The sequence below is a fragment of the Vicugna pacos genome, chromosome 7 (assembly GCF_048564905.1).
Source record: "Vicugna pacos chromosome 7, VicPac4, whole genome shotgun sequence".
In the NCBI taxonomy this organism is placed as follows: Eukaryota; Metazoa; Chordata; class Mammalia; order Artiodactyla; family Camelidae; genus Vicugna; species Vicugna pacos.
The window spans coordinates 47,026,441-47,048,739 of record NC_132993.1 but is presented as its reverse complement, the minus strand read 5'-3'; the positions used below and the strand labels follow the sequence as shown (position 1 = coordinate 47,048,739).

The 22,299-nt window shown below is 46.1% G+C and overlaps 1 protein-coding gene and 1 long non-coding RNA gene across 3 annotated transcripts in view; one reads left to right on the top strand and one right to left on the bottom strand.

Annotated features, from left to right (window-relative positions):
• CDCA7L (cell division cycle associated 7 like) overlaps positions 1-17,277 on the bottom strand; it is a 162,643-nt gene extending 145,366 nt beyond the window's left edge. Inside the window, exon 1 of one of the 2 annotated variants that reach the window (XM_072964874.1) lies at positions 17,156-17,277. The gene's annotated coding sequence lies outside the window, so the exon portion shown is untranslated. The remainder of the gene's footprint in view (positions 1-17,155) is intronic. The other variant, XM_072964875.1, reaches the window with a different exon arrangement.
• Positions 17,213-18,757, top strand: LOC140697409 (uncharacterized). The gene is made up of 2 exons (XR_012074424.1): positions 17,213-17,519; positions 17,942-18,757. It is a non-coding gene; the product is annotated as an uncharacterized lncRNA (long non-coding RNA).
• The last annotated feature ends 3,542 nt before the right edge of the window (positions 18,758-22,299 follow it).

The window sequence follows — 22,299 nt, the reverse complement described above, 5'->3', positions numbered from 1 at the left end:
GAGTTCTTGTTGTTTGCTGAATGGGAAGGCACCTCAACTTCCACTTTAGGGGTGCATGTTTATTAGCCATGCTCCTCTATAATGGGTCCTGATGTCTGTCTTCTGGGTCTTCACACTGAGAAACCAGTGAAAACTCGTCCATAGCAGGTTAGGGAACATGGGCTGATCCAAGAGGGACCTTCACTGAATCGCCCACAATGTGACTATGGAGAGTGGTGGAGCATGATCTGTGTTCCTTTGCTCAGTGTTTTTTTTTTCCTTTCAGAAACTGCACGCTTTGTATGTTTTGACCCTCGACAGTAAAAGGGAGAATCTTAAAAACTTACTGACGTGTAGAAGTGAACTGTAATGTTGCTGAGCTCTCTTCCCACAGCTATCTCCCACTCTAATTTCCCTAATGAAACAACATCCAAGAATCAAAAAAATACAGTTTATAAATGCATTCATAAAAATGCATTCACAAATACTTGTCAAATGCCAGCACTGAAGATTTAACAGTGTACAGGGCAAAGTTCCTGTCCTCCTGGTCATTTCATTCTAATGAGGGAGGACCTAAATTGGGAATGAGACAAGAAACAGCCTCGTAGGCAGTGCGGAATGGTGGAAGATGAGGTGGAAGTGGTACCCTGGGTCATAGCCACTAGAGTTTTGAGGGCCACAATGAGGGGTTTGGATTTTATTCTAAACCACTGGAAAGCTGATGACATGATCTAGCAGCTGACATTTTAAAAGGCTCACTCTGGCTGCTGTACTGAGAATAGACTGCAGGGGGCATACAGAAGCAAGGAGCCTTCTTTAAAGGCTGTTGGAATAGACACAAGCGAGAGCTGAAGATGGCTTGATCTAGGGAGTCACTGGCAATTTGCTTTTGTGCATCAGAAAGAAGAACTGAGAACCCACTGGTACACAGCAATGACCAATGTTTGACCAAATCTGGACCCAAAACCCCTGCTGAGTTTGCAGTGGCCTCCAGGTTAATAAATCTGCAAGTTTTCTATGTCTAGCTCTAATCTGCAGAACTTGCAAATCAAATCAGGGGTTGGATTGACAGACCAAGTGTCCAGGCTTCCCTTATTCGTTTGTACAAACTTCAGAGGATAACAAAGCTTTGGGGGCTAGACAGACCCAGAGTGGAGTTGATACTCTGCTATGGATAACAGAGCAACTCCAGGCAAATCTTTAAACCTCAAAGTCTGTTTCCCAGGGTAGGAATGGAGAGACTGATGTCATTCAGCTGTGGGAAGAACAAATGAGACAATTAATGTAAGTAAGGGTTTAGCAGAGTGGCAGGCTTTTGGTAGAAATCGGATCTGAAAGATACCCACATCAGTGTGAAAATGGCCCATTTCTGTCCTTTGGAGGTAAAACCACTTCTGCAATTCTCTAATTACCCGGTGAAACATCTTTTAAAATAGGACTCAGATTCCCAGTGAATCTCTAGAAAATTGATTTAATGCGACTGATTTTCATAATTAGCATACTTCTGAATAGGGACTGCACCAATTGTGACACCAGAGGTGTTTTTTAAATGCAGATTCCTGGGCATTAGTTCCCATTAGTTCCAAATAAGAAACTCTAGGGTGAGGGCCAGGATCTGCATTTAAAATACTTCACCAGGCTGCCTTTCGAGAACCGTCTGTCTGGGAGCTCCAGGTAGGTCCAGGGAGAAGGGGCCACAGGACCCCATCAGCCATAGAAGAGTTGGATCCAGGTCTCAGTCCTGCTTTGCAAGAAAAGGCGGCTGCAGGAGGCTCAGCCGCTGACGGGAACAATTTTTCATCTTGAGGAACATTTCAATCCATTTGGGAACTAGTTATTTACCTCTCGGTTTAGTGTCCCCTCTCCCAGGCACCCCACCCCTACTCACCCCATGTCAAGCCTGCGGAGCCCAACCTTCCTGCATCTTGCAGGCTCTCACTTTCCCGACCATAGTGACACCTGCTGAGGCAACACGGTATGTGCGATGCTGCGACAGTGCTGCTGGCGGAGCATCCTGGCAGCTGCGCGGGGCCGGAGGACCTCACAGGGCAAGGAACGCAAGCTGTCGCCTGCCTGAGGATCGCCAAGGCCACTGCACGAGAGGGCCCTGGGGGAATTTCAGAGTGGTGCCCCACTGGCCGGCGAGATCTAGCTGAAGGATCAGGTGTCTTAGGCAATCTAAGGACCAGCGCCCTCCAGCGCCCACCAGGGAATTAGCGTTTCCCTTAGAATTAAATGAGCCTCCCAGAAAGGGACAGCTGTGATCCTATTGTCCAAGAGGGAAAAAAAATGCTTCATAATGGGGAAATTGGGGGACAGACAGGCACACACAGGGAGATGTCATGTGAAGAACAGGGTTATACTGCACTAGCCAGGGATCTCCCAGAAAATGAGAGAGAGACCTGAATAACTTCCCCTAGAACTGTGGAGGGAGTAGAGCTCCGCCCACACCTTGATTTTGAACTCTAGGTCTCCAGAATTGAGAGACAATCTCTTTCTTTTTAAGCCACTCTGCCCGTGGTCAACTAATTCAGGGGCAACTAATTCATGAGACACATAGCACAATACCAGCTACGAGTGGTTTCCCAATAAAAGTTATATTTTATTACTAAAAAAGAAGAAAAAGTGATTCTGTACACTGCTTCCTTAAGTAGGGATTAAATCTGAGGAGGGAAAGGAACAAAGCAGGGCATTCCACCCAGTGGACTGAGGCTGGGGTGGGCGGTCATGGTGGTGTGTGCCAAGCCTCTTTGGCCCTGGCTGGAGGCTAAGAGACAGTGGACAGATGGTCACCATTCTTGGTCACTCCTGATCTGGACAAGAACCAAATGAGGGATCCAGAGGCAATGGTGTGTTCAGCTCTGATGTGGCTCTCCTCATCTCTAAAGCCCTCTGTGGGGGCTTCAGTTGCCTTCCATGAATTGTTGCAGCCTTTTCCAGTTATAAGCATCCCTGCCCTGGAGACCAGAGTCCATTGACTCAGGCCCCCAAGAACTGCCTCTGTGTATGTGTGTGTGTAAGTTTCACTGAATCACCTGAAATGAAAATTAATGAAGCAGAATAGAAAGTTCCATCATCATTCTCAGAGCATAGTTATCTAGCTGCTGGTTAGATAGTACCACCACTTTGGAACAGGAGCCCCACCTCTGCAAGCCAGTAACTTCCTTCACTTCTATTTGTCTGCCAGAGAGAAGGAAGGAGCCAGATTGCTTCCAACTTCCTTCTGTGCATGTTACCTGAGCAACTGGGGATCCACTTCTTTCCTGCCAGCCCCATCATACGCTGTGCCTGCCCTGGGGATGGGAAGCCCGTTTGGTAAAAGTTTGTCCCAAGGCAGCTGGCAAGCCAGGTTTATCAAGGGAGTGGGGTATCATGCAATCTCCAAGGAGCTTCTCCATTTTAAAGCCAGCACTACTACTTTCAGGTCACTGAGCAGGTAGAGATCACCTGAGGAATAGTTGTTCCGCAGCTGCAGCTGCTCAGTGCCAAATGGAATCATCCCAGTAGGCTGGGCTAACTTCCACTGCTGCCCGAGGACCTTGCAATTTCATGGCAAGTTGGAAGAGTTAATCGGGCTCCAGTTGGACCGTGGCATTATAAGTGTGACCTCCCCCTAGCTGTTAGCTGACGTCAGCAGTTAACAGTGGGAGGCCTTTAGTTCCAGCAGGAAGCTGGCATTCCAACACACTGCATAGTTTAAACAAAAGCTCCCTACTGACATCCCACCCAGTTCTTGAATATCCTACTTTCCCTTCAGGCAGTAAGGGAAGTAAGGGGCACTAGTCTTAGGTTCGCAAAAGACTCTGCTGTGTGAACTTGTGCAATGATGCAACCTCTCTGAACTTCGGGGCTTTGGTTTTTCTTCTTTAAAATAGACTTAATACCTCCTTGGCTTTTTGCAAGAAGTTGTGAATATTTGAGGAGAGCATGTATTCAAAGTGGTTTGTGAACAATAAAGAGTGATATGCGTGTAAATCCTCAGCAGGTGAGAAACTGACCACGTGTTATCAACATATCCTGTAGCTAGGGCGGGGCTTGTTGACCTCGGTATGATGGCTTTGCATACCTGTCTTTAAAGAATGCAGATGAAATTAAACAGGAAAAGTAGACTGAATAAGGGTAAAGTGAAATGGACTAATTGATGGGCAGGGATTTATTATACTTTATCTCATTTAATCCACTCAAAAGTAAAGTGAAAGAGAATTAACCAAATGTTAAACGAGAGGTTCTCAAGCTGCCTCAGTTTAATGGTGTTCCTAGACTGTCACTATCCTTAGGAAAGAAAATACCTAACACTGCTGTTGATTATGTAATCAGGTGCAAACAGTTTAATCCATATTGATAGCTTAACAATCTTGCACCTGTTGGACCCTGTACAGCTCAGATTTTGGAATAAGACTGCCAGCTTCTTTCTTGTTCCTCATTGCCTTCCACACATTGCTAGTATTTTATCACAGCTGAAATTATCGCTTATCAGTACGACATCATCAAAAGGAATGTAGCGATTTAATACCAAAACTGAACCATCTAAAGCTAGTGGTTCACACAGTGTTGAACAGATTTTGCTATGTTTCCCAGAAATATAAAAATCTCCGAGAGATTCCTCTGTGAGTTCATTGGTACCCTAGGGTGCCTCAGGGCACCGTCTGGGGACTGAGGCGAGAAACCAACGCTCAAAGTAACTTCCAGGCGGAGCTTGTCAAATGTTAACACACACAAGCATCCCCTGTGGGTCTTGTTACACTGTGGATTTTGATTCAGCAGGTCTGGAATGGGGCCCAACAGGCTGCTTTTCTAAGGAACTCCCGAGTTTGGAGGGTGCGGCCAGTTCATGGACCATGCTCTGAAGCGTGAGCCTTTAAGGGAGGCATCCAGGAGACGTGAAGTAACTAGTGAACAGTCCGAGTCTCCAAAACCCATGCTCTTCCCCACAACCAGACTGCTTCCTCCATAATTACGACTGTAGGAATGTGAAGGAAAAGTCGGGCTGGTCTAACAAGATAACTCACAAATCTAAGTGTTGGAATACTGATCTGAGTTCTGCTAGACCAACTTGTAAATCTAGGTTAATTAGTGTTGGTTTGCTGTTCATATTTTTTGCTAGCCAGCTGGGTTTTCAAAGATACATATCTGGCTTTGGAATGTTGGTTTGCTGCCTACCTGCCTCCACTTTTGTGATGATAATGCTGCTAAAGCTGTTCCATGCCTATTGGCTGAATACCCCAAGCTTGTACTTTACCCTATAAAACCTCATGCGCACGTCTTGAAGGTGCTCAGAGCTTCGGAGCAGAAGCCCCTCTGAGCCCGCCGGCGTAATACATCTGAGTACTCCAACCCTCCAAGTGGTGCTTGTTTCTTGACTGGCCTGTTTCCGTACAGGAACACTTAAAAATGGTGTTTGAGTTCCAGTTTCTAGCTCTGCCCGTAAGGAAGCTTCTCTCTCCCGTCCACACAATAACAACAACAAAAAAACCCCGAACAAATCGAAAAGTGACAACTTCTTAGATCCATCAGAGAATTGAGGTCACAGGCCCCCAAAATTGGAGAGACAAACAGGCAGATACAGAGACTCATAACTTACCGGAGCAGAAATGTCCATGGAAACTGGTGTCAGGGGAGGAAAGGCCAAAGTGTAACTGATGAGTGGTGGGAGGCCCAGTGGGGACAAGTCTGAGCGTTAAATTCCCAGGGAGGCCCCCACACTCCCGTAAGCATGACCTCCAGGAGCCCTGCCCGGTTCACAGGGAACATCAGAGAAAAATCCCCTCCTGCTTCCAAAGGGGGCGGGAAAAGAGCCATCCTTAAATACACCCAGAGAATTCCACTCTTCTTAACAAGGCCCGCCCTCAAGAGAAGCTAGTTTACCAGCGCCTACCCTGTTGGGGTTTTACCAGCTCCTAATCACCCTGGAGGATGGGAAAGGCCCAATTCAGCCCTCTCTAGCCCCTGTCTCACCTAAGAGGGAAAAACCAAAACAAAACTGAGAAGCTTTTCACTATTTACAATAGCCAAGACATGGAAGCAACCTAAATGTTCATCGACAGATGACTGGATAAATACAATTAAATTAATTCAAATACAAGTACAATTAAATATCCTCAGCCATAGAAAAAGAATAAAATAATGCCACTTGCAGCAACATGGATAGACCTGGAGATCGTCATTCTAAGCGAAGTAAGCCAGAAAGAGAAAGAAAAATACTATATGATATCACTTACATGTGGAATCTAAAAAAAAAAGCCACAAACTTATTTACAAAACAGAAACAGACTCATAGACATAGAAAACAAACCTGTGGTTACTAGGGGAAAAATAGGGGTGGAGGGATAAATTGGGAATCCAGGGGGAAAATAGGGGTGAAGGGATAAATTGGGAATTCAGAATTTGCAGATACTAACTAATATATATAAAACTGATAAACAACAAGGTCCAAAAAAAAAAAAAAAAACTCCCCAAAAAACAAGGTCCTGCTGTATAACATAGGGAACTATATTCAATATTTTCTAACAGCCTATAATGAAAAAGAACATGAAAAGGAATATATATATATGTATGTATAATGAATCACTATGCTGTACACCAGAAATTAACACAACATTGTAAACTGACTATACTTCAATTAAAAAAAAAAAACGAGGAGCTCTTGAAAAGGTCACAGCCCAGCCAGCTCACCAGAAGACTGTGGTGTCATGGTAGGACCACAGGAGCTTCCCTTCCACATCACCTTCATATCACCGGGGCCCCTGTATAACAACAGGGGATGACAGCAGAGAGAGAAGATTTAAGAAGCCTCTGGGGAAACCCAGAGACAACAAGGGAGGCAAAAAACAAGAGATGCTGGAGGGTAAGTTTAGCCTCGAACACTGACAGCTACAGCAAAGAGTAAACACACCCCAGTCCCAAGCCAGACAAACACAAAACCTCACACCAATGGCCTATCTCCCTCAGTTCCTTGTACCCAGTACTTCCTGTCAGGCTTGTAATAAAAAATTATAAAGCACGCTAAAAAACAAAAACCATGATTTGAAGAGCCTCCAAACCCCCACGTTTCATTTCCTCTCAGACTTCATTTACAAAACATAAATTCAAAACTAAAATGATTAAGAATTTGAGGACGGGAGCCACAAAGTATTATACCCCAAGTGGGGTCCCTTCTCAGCACAGCGTGTGGCTGTGAGGCCGGCCTGGCCGCCAGATCTCAGTCTGGTCAGCACATGTGACTCTGAGGTTGCTCATAGCCAAACTTGGTCTAAGTTCTAAGAAGGATAGAGTTTTGAGCTGTTGGTCTTACTCCATCAACTCTGTTTTCCTTCAAATCAAAGTACAGGCAGAGATACTGTGAATTTGGGTCCATGGTCAGTGACAAAAGAGCAAATGTCACCATAAAGTGAGTCACATAAATGTTTTGGTTTCCCGGTGCATCTAAAAGTTGTTTATGCTTTACTGTAGTCTGTTAAGTGTGCAATAACATTATGTCTAAAAAACATGCATATCTTACTTTAAAAATACCTTACTGCTAAAAAATGCTGTCATCTGGGCCTTCAGCGAGTCATAGTGGTAACATCAAGGATCACTGACAACAAATACAATAATAATGAAAGAGTTTGAAATATTGCGAGAATTTTGAAAATGTGACACAGAGACACAGCAAGCAAATGCTGCCAGAAAAATGGTGCTGAGACTTGGCTTCAAGCCAAACACAATAAGATGAGGTCTGCCTGGACTGTTCCTGGGACCACCTCCAGCTCAGCTGGCCTGTGGGAGCCCCTATGCTTTCTCAGGGGACACATGCCCTGGCCTTGAGTGCAAACCCTCTGCCCCGCCGGCAGGAGACAGAACCCCCAGTTCTGTGTGTGGTACCTGCCACGCTCCATCACACCAGGCAGGGCTGTCTACTCAAGGCAGAAGCGTTTGGCTGTCTCTAGATACAAACAGTATGTAAGAAACTCTGTAGAAGCAATTCCACTAAGTGACACATTCATAAGATATTTACTTAAAGCAAGTCAAAGCTATTCAGTAAGACAAACAATAACACATGGGCAACATTATCTCACTGCAAAGAAGAGTTACCTCAATGTCACTGACAGACACATATGGCAATGAGAACATAAGTAAAAACTTATCAAAGCCCTGGTCCCTGTGGTCCCCTGTCAGCCATCAGAATCTAGGCACAAACAGAGCCGCATGTTGGAAGCAGTAGAGGGTCAACTGGAAAAGGGGGTCATCCGCGGTTGATGGTGAATGATGCAGCAGTGATGGTAACATAGGGAAATAAACTGCTATCTATCTACAATCACAAGTGCCTTTCTGAGGGTGGACCCAGCAAAATGAAAGGCGCTTCCATCCCACCCAGTTCCTAAGTGGATTTGGACATGCAGAGTTTGGCCTGGAGCTGAAATGGAGGGTGTGGGAACAGAAAGGAGCTGAAATGGGAAGAATGTGGTTTTGCTGCCGAGAGGGAGGCAGGGGAGGAACTGAGTGGGAAGCTGGAGCCTGCATTACGGAAAAATGGCCAAGGGATTTTTTTTTTAAACAGGGATATCCTGAATTCAATGTTAAATTGTATGTGTTGCTATAGTAACGGGATGGTATGAGATGCTGACTGAGATCCATTTCTGACTCTGGCGGTTATAAAGTGGTGCTGTGGTGACAGCAGTACATAGGGCACTGTGGAGAACCAGGTCCCCAGATCCTCCAGAGCTACCAGCATGCATAGGGAATCTACGAAGATCACAAGTTAGACCTGCAGGGATGACCAACGCCGGATATTAGCAGTCACATAAAGGGAGACCAGTGTGCAGTAAAGGGTACACCTTGCCTCTAAGAAAGGTTTGATCCAGGCTAAGCTCCTGGGAGGTAACCTCTGAACCTGTGGAATATCTTGCTGGATAAGTGTCTTTGTTTACCTGGCTGCCTTGGACCACACCAATAGTCTATGCCAACAATGTGATTTATGATGGAGGCCCTGGGCCATGTGGTATCAGCTCGGCTTCTAAGGGTGGAAGATTAAAGTCATTTGGGTGGTCAGCCATGCCTACATGCCTGACCCCCAATAAAAACCTTGTATACCAAGGCTTGGGTGAGCTTCCATGGCTCACAATAATCTGGGCATGTTGTCACACGTCACTGCCGGGAGAAGTAAGCACTGTTCCATGCCTCCCCTGGGAGAGGACCAACAGAAAAACCACCTCTGGCCGCTCTTTGGCTGTGCCCCCTACACCTCTGCTCTGTGTTGCAATGTCATAATAGTGAGTATAATCACTTTCCTGAGTTCTGTGAGTCCTTCTAGAGAATCATGGAACTTGAGGGTGGTCTCGGGACTACCTGAATGGCAGCCTATCTCTTCTTCCCCTCACCAAGTGAAAAGAAAGGGTGGGGGCAGCAGAGCATCCCCATTCCCTCTAGGTACTGCAGGCTTGGATCCTGGTACCCTACCCTTCCCTGAAAGGGGAGATACTGACATGAGAGCGAATGTTTAGAAATAAACAAGATGAAATTTTGCAAGCAGAAGTAGACCATTACAGTAACACACTGAGTGGAAAGTAAGAGCCAGCCTGAGATGTGGAGGGAGCCTACCCGATGCTTTAACAGAGGCCAGTGGGAGGAGAGACTAAAGCAAAGGCTCATACTGATGCTGTACTATTTGAGATGCCTCAGTGAAGCTGACCTTCCCACAAATGTTCCTTCTGCACAGGGCAGTCCAGACTGCACTTTAAAATCACCCTAGGCCTTATCTCCAGAGATTCTGTTTTGATTAGGATGATCTGGAGGCTTGACATTACTATTTCTTAAAAAACTAACTTTATTGAGAAATAATTTACAAACAATAAAATTACTGATTTAAAATGTACAATTTGTTGATCTCTGAGAAATGTACATGCTAAAAACACTACCATAATTATGATGAGGAATATTTTTACCTCTCCAAAATGTTTCTGTCTTAGTCTGTTTGGGCTGCGATAACAAAATACCACAGACTGGGAAACATGCAAAGAACGTATATTTATTTCTCGCAGTTCTGGAGGCTGGGAAGCCCAAGATCAAGGCACTATGGTCAAGCTCTTGTGAAGGCCTGCCTCCTGATTTTTAGTTGGCACTCTCTCTCCACAACCCCACACAGTGGAAGGGGCTGGGGAGCTCTCTGGAGCCTCTTTCACACAGTATGAATTCCATTCATGAGGGCTCTGCCCTTGAGATCTAATCATCTCCCAAAAGCCCACCTCCTAAGACCACCAACTTGGGGGTTAGGATTCAACATATGAATCTGAACCAGAAACAGACTCACAGACATAGAAAACAAACTATAGTTACCAAAGGGAAAAGGGGGGAGGAAGGGAAAAGTTAGGAGTTTGTGATTAACATACACATACTACTATACATAAAATACATAAACAACAAGGACCTACTGTATAGCACAGGAAACTACATTCGGTATCTTGTGATAACCGACAATGGAAAATAATCTGAAAAATAATGTATAAATACGTATAACTGAATAACTTTGCTGTATACCTGAAACTAACACAACATCGTAAATCAGCTATACTTCAATACAAAAAAAATTTAAAAACAAAACAAAAAAACCCTATGAATCTTGGGTAGGGGGCACATTCAGACCACAGGCATGCCCTTATGCACCTGTACAGTCAGCACATTCCTCTAATCCCTGGCCCCTGACAGTGACCTAATTTCTGTCTCTATAATTGCGCTTTTTCTAGAATGCATATATACTGAATGACATAACATGCAGTCATTAGGTCTAGTTTCTTTCACTTAGCATTATGCTTTGAGATTCATCCACAGTGTGGTTATCAGCCGTTGGTCACTTTTCATCACTGAATCATTTTCTAATCTATGTATATACTGTAATTTGTTTATCCACTTACCATTTGATAGCTATTTGGGTGGCTTCAGTTTTTGGCTCTTATGACTGAGTCAGCTACTTTAAGGACAAGTCTTTGTCTTGACGTATCTTTTTATTTTTCTTAAGTAAATAAATATCTATGAGTGGCAATGCTGAACTGAAAAGTAAGAATCTGTTAAACTTTATGAGAAATCGCCAAACTGTTTTTCAGACCAGCTGTACCATGTTGCATTCCCACCAGCAATGCATGGGAGTTCCAGGTATTCCACATCCTTGCCAGCACTGGTTTTATCTTACAGATCCTCTTTTATCAGAGTCTGATGATTCTTTAGATTAAACTTTCACTGTTTAACCCCCTGTGTGGGTTAAGCTCCAGGCTGGATGTAGGCAAACTGATAGAGATTTTCAACTATGAATTCAATTGCTTTAGTTGATAAAGGACTATCAGGTTATCTATTTCTTCTCAAGTAGCTTTGTTAGTTTGTGTTTTTAAAGATATCTGTTGGAGGGATCTATGTTTAATATCTTGTAATAACCTTTAATAAAAAAAATGAAAACGAATATATGTATGCACATGCATGACTGGGACACTGTGCTGTGCACCAGAAATCAACACATTGTAATTGACTGTACTTCAATAAAAAGTAAATATATGTTTTCAAAAAGATATCTGTTGGAGAGTGATGTCATCAAAATGAAGGAATAGAAGTTTTCTACTGTCTTCTCCCCAAAGAACACCAATCTGAGAATCATCCACAGATCACAGAGACTGTAGAAGTCTGGGAATCCAGTGGAGAAGTTTCAGCACATCACTGGAGCAAAAAAATCCAAGATTTTGTGAGCTGCACATATGGACAAACCTTTAGCTAGACTAACTAAGAAAAAAAGAGAAGACTCAAATAAATAAAATCAGAAATGAAAGAGAAGACATTACAGCTAATACTATAGAAATACAAAGGATCATATGAGATTACAATGGACAGTTATATGCCAAAATTTGAGAACCTAGAAGAAACGGATATAAATTCCTAGAAATGTACAACCTATCAAGACTGAATTAGGAAGAAACAGAAAATATAAACAGACAAGTAATGAATAAGGATATTAAATCAGTAATTAAAAACATCCCAACAAAGAAAATTGCAGAAATAAATCATTACACTGATGAATTCTACCAAATGTTTAAAGAAGAATACCAATCATTCGCAAACTCTTCCAAGAAATTCAAAAAGAGAGAGCACTCCCAGGCTCATTTTATGAGGCCAGCATTACTCTGATACCAAAGCCAGACAAGGACACTACAGGTTAAGAAAATTAAAGGCCAAAATCCCTGATGAATATGATGCAAAATTTTCAACAAGATATTAGTAAACCTAATTCAAAATCACAAAGGATCATATACCATGACCAAGTGGGATTTATCATTGGGATGCAAGGATGGTTCAACACAACAGTAAATGTGATACACCACAGTAATAGATCCTACACGAAAGCAATTGTCTATGTGTTATAGGAGCTTGCTGGAGTTGCAATGGAAATACACAAGATGGCACATGGCTCAAGCGGCCTGGGAGGGAGGGAGCAAAGGGAGAGGGCTCAGAGCAGAAATGGATAGCCAGAGGAAGTGAAATCAAACCAGAAATGTAAAGGATGGATACAGAATAGACAGATGAACAGAAATGGAAGAATCCTCCAGGATAATAGTTCTCAATCTTAGTTGCATGTTATATATTTTTTAAAAATAATATACATAATTCTGAGGGCTGTGAATAAAGAATCTATTCTAGGCCTCTCTCCTTGGTTTGCAGATGGCTGCCTTCTCCCTGTGTTTTCACATCATCTTCCCTCTATGAATTGAGAGAGATCCATAAAAAAATGAGAGGAGATGAGAGACGTCCAAATTTCCCCTTCCCACAAGGACATCAGGCATATTGGGGCCCCATCTGACTACAGTATGACCTCATCTTAACTAACCACAACTTCAATGACTTAATTTCCAAATAAGGTCATATCCTGAGGTACTGGAGGTTAGGACTTCAAAACATACGAATTTGTGGAGGACACAGTTCAACCCACAAAAATGTATATAGCAGTGATAATTAGGAAACACATTTTATAAAGACATGTCTTTAAGAAGAAAAGCTCCTGAATCCCAGCTTTGGGAAGCAGATGACATGACCCCAGTGGTTGCTGGCCAGTGTGACATGACATTCTCTACCACAGGATGCACAGCAGAGCCTCCTCTGAAGCCCTTCTCTGCCTTTCTCTGAAGATGTACCCACTCTGGTGACAAGTCAGACGGAGTGCTCAGCTAAGCGAGTCTCAAACTGCAGAACAGAACAGGCTACAGTGTGTGGCCAGCATGAAGTCATCTCACGTTGGCTACAAAGAAAGACTGGCTGCTTTCCAAGTGTGGGATAATTTTGCCTTGTATGTCTAGGAGTCCCGGTGGAAAAGAAAGCAAGAAACATTGAGTGAATACTGCAAAACTGAATTTTTTTCAGTATTCTAAAACTTGGTTTCTTCAACTGAAGTCCACTTATACTCCCTTCAATGTATTGCCTCAAGCACAAAAATGATAACCACTACTGCATTAAATAACCTGTAAGCTGAAAAGACTACACTGTTGGCTCTTCTCAGCTGATTCGGAGGCACTACTGGGCTCTCTTTGTGCTCATGAGGTCTCGCTTTGGCTGCCTGCCAATCAGACAGCCTCCGAACCCAGCGCCCAGGGCATTCTGGGAGCTGAGTCAAGCAGTAAGAGGGATGGGGTCTGATATGGGACGCCTGGGTGATGGTTTTACCGATTAACTTTTTTCCGTGACTCGCACGCATATGAGCCACCAGATGGCGCTCCACGCTCATACTGAACCTGCTGAAATTCAGCATCAACCGAGCCCGGCCTGCGTTCAGGGCTGGCTCACCATTTGGGCACCGCGCCTAAACCTACCATACCTTTAGGAATCCACGGAAGTACTTTAATTTCTTCTAAAATCATGAGAAGAAAGGAATATAATATTCAGGGATTATATTCGTCTTTGTAACAATGCAGTTGTAAAATATGCTTTCATATATATATGCTTATTTATATATAAATATATGTGTATTTATTATTACTATTTCCAGTGGAGGAAGGGGCCCAGGAAGGCAAAGTGTCTAGGGCCCACGGAAGTCATAATACAGCTCCGATTGTTTCTCTGCATCACATCTGGAGTGTGGATCCAAAATGTTACTGAAATTAAATGCAGGTCCCAGAACACATCTCTCCCTGTGGGCATCTTTCAAGACGCATGCATTTATATATTTGTTTAACTCAACAGATTAATTCTCATCACATGTCCTCTTGATTTTACCTCCTAAATCTCTTTCCAGTCTGTCACCTTCCCTGAACACCTATGCAGCCCCCTTAGTCTGGGCCACTGAGACCTTTCTCTTAGACTTTTACAACAGTCTCTACTGACCTCTCTGCTTCCAGTCCCTTCTCTAAGCATCCAAAAATTTCAAAAATCATTTTCCAAAAGTCAAATGTGATCATGTCTTTTTTTTTTTTTTGCTTTAATCTAAAACTTGCCATGATTCTCCACCACCTAAAGCAGGGGTCTCTCAAATGGGGTGTGTGTTCTTGAGTAAGCAGGCAAGATAACTCCTTGGAGCACAGAAAGAAAACAGAACTTTTTTATATTCACCTTTTATCTGCTTCTTTAAACATTTTTGCTGTATGCTTTACTTATTTATACATGTGCATTATTTATCCATAAGTATACATATATCATGAAAGGTGTTGGTTTTCAACTTTTTTTTTACCGAAAGGATGCACCATCGAAAGTGTTCGGAAACTTTGAAAGTGATGTCTAAGTATTTTCAGAACCACACTTAGGGCCTTTCTGGTACCAACCAAACCTACTTTTAGGATCTTCCCTGCTTAGTTCCAGCCACACTGAACATCCCTTAGGAGCTCTAAGTTGTTGAGCTTTCGTGCATTTACAAATATGTCCAGCATCGGCTGAACCTTCCTAGTCATCACCCTCACCCGATCAAATCCACCCTTCTTTCAACACCCAGCCCCCGGGCTCCCGCTCTCTGCAGGCTCTCCTGCTCACCCATGTGCTGCCTCAGCTGTACCATATTTCTTTGTTTTTTCTTTCTCCTTTATCACGTTCTGAGGTGCGTGGATAGGTATGTGGGTGTGGGCCTGCATGTGCACAGGTATCCACAGAAGGGCTGAGTCGATAAAGCAGCCCTTAGATGCGCAGCACTGTGCTAGGTCCTATCTATGTGCCATTTCAATTCATCTCTCATTTAGGTGACCAACTCCTCCTGGTTTGCCTGGATCTTTCAAGGCTTTAGCTCTGAGAGTCCTGTGTCCCAGGAAACTCCTGTCTCAGGCAAACCGGGATGGGTCTCACCCTACACAATAACCCCATTCTACAAAAGAGAACGCTAAGAGTCAGAGAATTTATAAAAACTTAGCTAAGCTCACAGAGCTAATCAGCTTTGGGACCTGGCTGTCAGTACTTTTTACACCACAGCACATTGCCCATTTGTGGGCAGGCACCATGTCTTATTAAACTTTACATCTTCATGCCTGTCATGATTCTTGCATATATTAAATATATGATGGATGAATGAATGAAAGAACTCTTCAACAGAGAATCAAAACAGTTGCTACACGGTGACCTAGTGACCTACCCAAGTCATGCCTCCGCCTTCTCTGTGATTGCGCATCACAGAATGTTAGAAAACTGGGCTCAGAGAGGATAAATGACTTGCCCAAGGTCACAGTTTGGGGAAGAAGGCAGATGGAGTATGGACCAATCTCAGGTTTCTTGACTCATACTCCAGGGATCTTCTTTCTCCTGGAATACCGAATGAAATAAACCAAAGGGCAGAGGAAAGAGTGGCAGAAACCTGGGCTACTTTTTACTGTATAACTGAAAATGCTAAGCAGCTTGGCATCGCCAGGATTTTGCCCACTTTAAAAACTTTTTGACTGGAAACTTTTCTTAAAAGAAAAATAACAGTTAAAAAAAAATGTCTCCATGTCGGGAGGGCTAAGTACCAGTACGTGAAATGCATTAAGTGCCACATCTGTCATCCAGAGACAGCCTTGTTTCTTGTCAATCCTCCCACTCCCACCCCGAAACAGTCAAGCTTTGGGGCCAAAACAACCTGGCATCTCCAAAACAGACAAATTGTTTGGAGACCCAGTGGCCAGGCACTGCCAGCCACAGAAGGGGCAACGCCCCCCGCCCGCGGCCTGCGCAGCTCTGAAATACCCATTTATCTCCATCTTAACGAGCGTCTTTTGGCTTCCAGGCCATGTTTGTGCTTTGTCCCTGGTTTTTATTGACCTCTTTGATTCTGAAGCAATGCTCAGGCCGGGCAAATGGGGATTTCAATGCACAATGGAAAACAAGTTCCTCTAGGGCTGTTGGCTGATCCCAGCATCTTGACTCCGGCCTTTGCAGAGAAGTTGTGGCCCCAACCCCGCCTGTGCCAAAGAACAAAAGAAGTCCAGCGGCAACTACTGGCGCCAGTATGGGTGACTGAGGGGACTTTCCCTTCTCCTTCTGGATCTGCCCTCAAGGCTCTTTCATGGAAAAGAGGAGGAGGGGAGGAAAGGAAGCTTGGTCTTTCATTCTGTGTGCCCCCAAATCTGGCGGGCTGCACGCTGCCCACTGAGGACACATCTGGGAATGTTCCAGATGCTTATAAATGGCTGGGGCAGCAGGGCTGCTCGGCCAGCGTTGAGAGTCGGGGAAATTCTTAGCCCTCATGAGATCTGTGAATGGCCAAAGTAATGAGCCCTGACAGGACGGGTGGAGAGACAATGCGGGGGTGAAGGTGAGCAGAGGACGAGGGTTCTCAGTACCCCTAACCGGCGAGCGTGTCGTTTCTGAGCAAGGATCCGCTATGGCCTCCCATGGTCTCCTCTGAACTGTGGACCATGTTCAGAGCCTCCAGGAAGAACAGGACAATGGTGGTCCCGGGACCCCGGACTGACTGCTTCTGGAGCAGACCTCAGCCCTGGCTTACACCGGAACCTGCTCTGGTAAAGTGAATTTGGATTTACCTCAGCAATAAGCATTCTGCAAGGTGCTGAAACCACTACCAGCTCCTCGGATGGGCAGACCCCAGAACATGGGGAGGAGCCACAAGTGACCTCCCTCGCCTCACCCCAGCTCTGGGAGATGGTCACCGCCTCAGGCCACCACCGGGACCTGAAGCGGGCAGAGCTCGGCCCATGACGCCAAGGGCACCGCAGAGCCTCCCGCTGGGCAGCACCTCTATGCCATCAACTATGTGCTTTACCTGGGCCTGTGACGGTTACCTGAGGGGTAAACCTGGGGCATGAGAGGCACCCAGTGGAGGGGAATCCACGCAGGCCAGCTTCCCTGGGGGTGCTGAGACGGGGGCAGGAGGAGAGTCGCGGAGCGCAGAGCAGAGAGGAGCCGCAGGCGCGGGAAGCCTCATCCATCGCGCCGCCAGCTGCGTAAAGAGGGAACGTGCGTCTAGTTCCCGGATGTAACCGCGGGTTGAGCACAGCGCCTCCTAGTGGCCGGAAGGCTCACTCAGAGATCCGTCGTTGGGAACAGCTCCAAGGCCTGGGAGCCTGAGTGCCTGTAGGCTTGAGCGCGGCTGGAATGGAGCTGGCGGGCGTCTCTCGGGGAGTGGGGTAGGGATGCGGAGCTGTACCCAGAGGAGAGGCTGAGGAAGGAGGCAGGGGTCAGATTGGGGGGGGGGGATGCCGTGGCAGCCTTGTCTGGGGCTTTTCACTTTCTCCAGAGGATCAGTGGTGTGGAGTAGGGTGTGAGGACCTGCCTGATCCACCCTTTCCTGGCCCTCACCCACCTCATCCCCTTAGGAGACAGCAGATGACAGCATCTGCCTGATGCCTTCAAGCGTCAACATTCTCCAGCTCGGCTCCTTTCTCATTCCCTTGATTCCTGTATTTAAAAAAAAAAAAAAAAAAGACTGCATTGTAAGGGAAAAACAGAAAATACGAACCCACTGGACCGTGGCCCGGTAAGGCAGAGCAGCCAAGCCATTGCCTCTTATTCACCACAGAGCCTCACTGTGTCCTTTGATTTACCCCAGGGCCTCGAAGAACACGCATTGACAACGGACGTAGATGCTGCGCAGGATCGGCACATGCCCACCAGATGTCGCTAATGTCTCACGTTTTGGTCCTGACGGCGCACTGTGTGCTGAGCTGGGCATTTTGTAGATAAAAATTCCTCTCTCTCAGGAATGTTCTGAAGATAAAAGGTTATTTCTCATAAAGGATAACGTTTGTTTCTGACTGCATAATGGAAAATTTGAATCGAAAGTCTGGGACTGCCTTAAAGTTGGCTCCCCAGGATTTAGATAGGTCGTCTTTCACCTTGGCTAACTGCAGCCTCCGGAACCTGTGTGGACAAAACTGCAACTCGTTTTTCTGCATTTCTTCTGGGAGGGAAAGCCTAAATCAGAAGGCAGCACCAGCGAACCTGTGCAGTCGCAGTTGAGGTGTGGTTGACAGAGGAAGAACGTCAGGGGCCTCCGTGGGGGGCCCCACGAGATGACCTGATGCCCCACCAGGGGTGGGGGTATGTTTGGTGGAACTTGAAAAGGTTCTGTGCGCCAAAGTTATCTGCATGTCTGTGCCAGGAATGCTTAGAGCATGGACCTGGAGGTTTGAAGGATCATTATTTAAAGTCAACCAAGAGCATAGCCTCATCTGACACAGTGCCCCAGCTTTCACCTTTGACTTAAAAAAATCCAAGAAATGGATGGTTGAAGGGCCAGAAGATCTAGCACAGAAGCCAGAGCTGTTGTAAAGAAACTCCTTTTGATTCCTGCCCGTGTCCAGTGGACATCTCCAACCCAGTCCATCCCAAACTGGGTTCTTAAGAGTCTCCTTCAAACCTGCTACCTCTGAGGTCTTTCTCATTCGCGTCAGTTGCAACTCTTATCATTCCAATCTCTCAAGCCCAAATCCTTAGGGTTAATCTTGACTCCTTTTCTCCACATGGCAGCAAAGTTTCTCAGACCTACCTTGTCTATACATCTAGAATCATCCTACATCATACCACCCCATGCCACCGCCCAGCGGAATCACCATAGTGTCTTGCTTGGATGATTCTCAACGTTTCCTAAGTCATTTCCCTGCTACCGCCCTCTCCCCTCCTAGGTCAGTTGAAAACTCAAATCGCCAGAGCCATCTCGTGGTAACCCACGTCAGAGTATGTTACTCTCTGAAACCTTCTGGTGACTTCTCCTGGGAGTTAGAGGAAGCATCCAGGCTCTAAGTGGTCTGGCAGAGTTCTGTCTGGTCTGCTTCTCTCCCCTCACCCACTGGCTCCAGCCACTCCCGGCCCCTTGTCGGTCCTTAACCTCCAAGTGCACTTGCTCAGCTCTCTGCCAGCAAGGCTTCCCCCTCAGGTGTTCGTGTAGCTGGCTTCCCTCCTCCTTTCCGGTCTTCTCAGCAAGGCTGCATTCGTTGTAGGGCTGCCCCATGACGGAGAACCACAACTGGGTGCTCAAACGACAGACATGTATTGTCTCACAGTTCTGGAGGCTGCGAGTCTGAAAGTGAGGTGTTAGCACGGCTGGTTCCTTCTGAGGGTTCTGAGGGAAGGATCTGTTCCAGGCTTCTCCCTTGGCTTGTTGGTGGCTGTCTCCATGTTCAAAGAAGTTGCTCATTATCTTCTTTGACAATCAAACGAACTGAGGATGGGAGAAGGTAAGTGGCCCACAGCAGAGCAGAAGTATGGGTGCGAACTTCCAGCATGCATCCAGGAGTCACTGTCAACATCATCACCACCATTGATAGTCATCATTTGAGTGTCTGCTAGGTACCAGGCTTTGTACCAAGAACTTCACGTGCATTTCCTCACTTTATTTCTCATGCAGCCCTGTGAGAGAGGAAGCATATTAACTCCCATTGTATGAGGTGCACAAACAGCAGCTAAGATCAAAGTGGGAACTTTTGCCAGTTCTCCCAGCTCTAGATTTGAACCTGGCAGTCTGGCCTCAGAGGCTCCACTCTTAACCCTTTTCCTCACCCTTGAGGCAGCCCGCGTTGGATGGGCGGAGAGACAGTGCAGGGTGGTTCCCCAAAGAGTCAGTTCCCTGCTGCAAGATTCAGATGGGGATGAGGGGGTTCAGTGTGGGATGGGGTCATCCAGGGGAAGCCTTACTTGGGAGGTGGGGACAGAGAGGCATGACGTGTTCTGGAGGGGAGAAGAGCCTGGCCAGACTTGAGTGCTGGGTCCGGGCTGGGTGCCTAGGAGGGAAGGCGGGGGTGGAGGGAGGGCCAGCTGGCAGGAACCTGGAATATAGTGACAGCTGAAAGGACACGGTTCACCCATACTGTGGACCCTCCTTCCCCCTCGGGAAGTAGCGGCCAGCTTAGTACTCGGAAGCAGGCCATGCTGGTTGATCGCTGGGGCTTTATTTGGCTATTTACTGCAGGCCTTCATCTCAGCTAGTACTGTGGAGTCAGCACCGGGCACAGGACCCGCAGGACCAGGAAGGGGCGAGGCGCTCCTTCCCTTCCCGCCGAGGCCCAGCCCAGGTCAACTGAATACAAAGAACCATGAACAGTTCTCGTTTCCCACATCAGCCAAGTCACTTCCTGAAACAAAACAAAATGAATTATCTCTAACAATCACCGTCCTGCACCAGTTTTCTTAACAGCCAGGGGCTGGAAGGGATCTTAAAGGTCTTCTCCCAGAGCCGTCATCGGATGACTGAATTTCCAGTTGGTTTTAGGTCTGTTTGCATATCTCTGAACAGGAAGAGCTCATGACCCCTTAGGGCAACTCTGGTGGCCTGTGCAAATCTCAGCCCCCGTCCAACTCCAGCTATCTGTGCATCCTTGTCAGTCTGACTTCAAGATTTAATGCCTTGAAAGTAGCAAATAAGTCTCACATAAACTTACTATTTAGCAAATGTTTGGTGTATTTTTGTTAGCACAAATCAATTACTCTCTCTGCACAGAATAGTAGTTTAAAGGGGGCCTCTAACCCTCTAACCACACACAGACAACTTGGGAACCTCTAACTTCCAAAAGGTAGAGGAGGGCTCAATACCACCTCCCAGGGTTGCATCTCAGGCCCACAAGGCTCTACGGCTGGGATGGCCTTAAGGGTCTTCCTGGGAGAAGAGAAGTCCAGTCAGGGGCGCCTGGTGTTCCTGCCTCTGCACTTCCATGGTGGAAACCTGGTGATGCTGGGAACAGCCCCACCCTCTGCACGAGGTATCCGCCCTGCCGCTCATGAGCGTGCATTTCCTGTGCTGGGAAAGGGAGCGGGCGGCTTTTCTGTTAGGTAGGAGACATCGTGCTGCCTTCAGGAACAGGAATGCTTTACTGCTGAACACTAACAAGTCTAGACCTTTTATATATAGGTATATATATTTTTAATGGAGGTGCAGGACCTCACGCATGCTATAGCACTAAGCTATACCCTCCCCGAAGAATTTCACTCGTTGAAACTAGTAAATGGAAAACAAATACCCAAGTGGCTCACTGGAGATCCAGAAGACCTCAAAGACCTGGACCAGACCTGGAGTTCTCATTCTCTGAAACAGAATTTTGTAGCTAGTGCACCAGAGCCAAGACCAGAAACCATTTTGAGATTGGCTAATGTGAACAAGAACCAGTTTCAGAGTCTGCAGGAGCCTTCATCTTCCCAGTGCAGACAATCCCAGGGAAGAAAATCTCCAAGGATGCTGAGCAATGGGCATTTCTCTGTCTTCTCCGGTTCCCGTCTGAAGCTGGAGTCTAGGCTTTCCGTTCTTTTTCTCTCCTGCCTTGCTCCAGATTCCAGGTGGGCGCCTATGGACGCAGTGATGAAGAACAGGACAAAGGAGGAACGCTCAGTGGTCCTCCTCTCTCTGCTTCCCAGTGTCTGGGAGGCAATCCCCGCTCTGCTCTCTCTTCCCATTTTCCCTCATTTCACAGAAGTGCCACTTCCTGGTGATCAAGAACCCAAGAAAATCATCTGGCCTTCTTCACCTTTTCCCATATAAAGACCAGTTCTTTGCATGGATAGAGGGCAACAGATGGTTTCACCCATTAGGTACCATGAATACAAAGTCAATACTGTTGTCCACACGTGGACTGAATGAAAGGGCAGTTTATCAAGAAAGAAGTGTCCTGGAGACATATTAGCCTAGGTGAAATTTTGCCCAGGTCACCCCCCTATCCCTACCTCACCATCCAATCGCAGTGGCTTCTAATGATGGCGTTTTATTTCTTGCTCAAGTTGCACATCCTTCATAAGCTAGTGACCCAGGTGGATGGAGACATCATTACCTGGAACACGGACGGTCTCAGAGCAGAGGAGAGATGGCAGCCACAGGCTACCTCAAAGCTTCAGTTTCGAAGCCACACAGGTCGCTTTTTTCACTGGACAGAGGAAGACGCTTGCTGACTCCTGAGTTCAACATGGTGGCTACATAATCCTCTT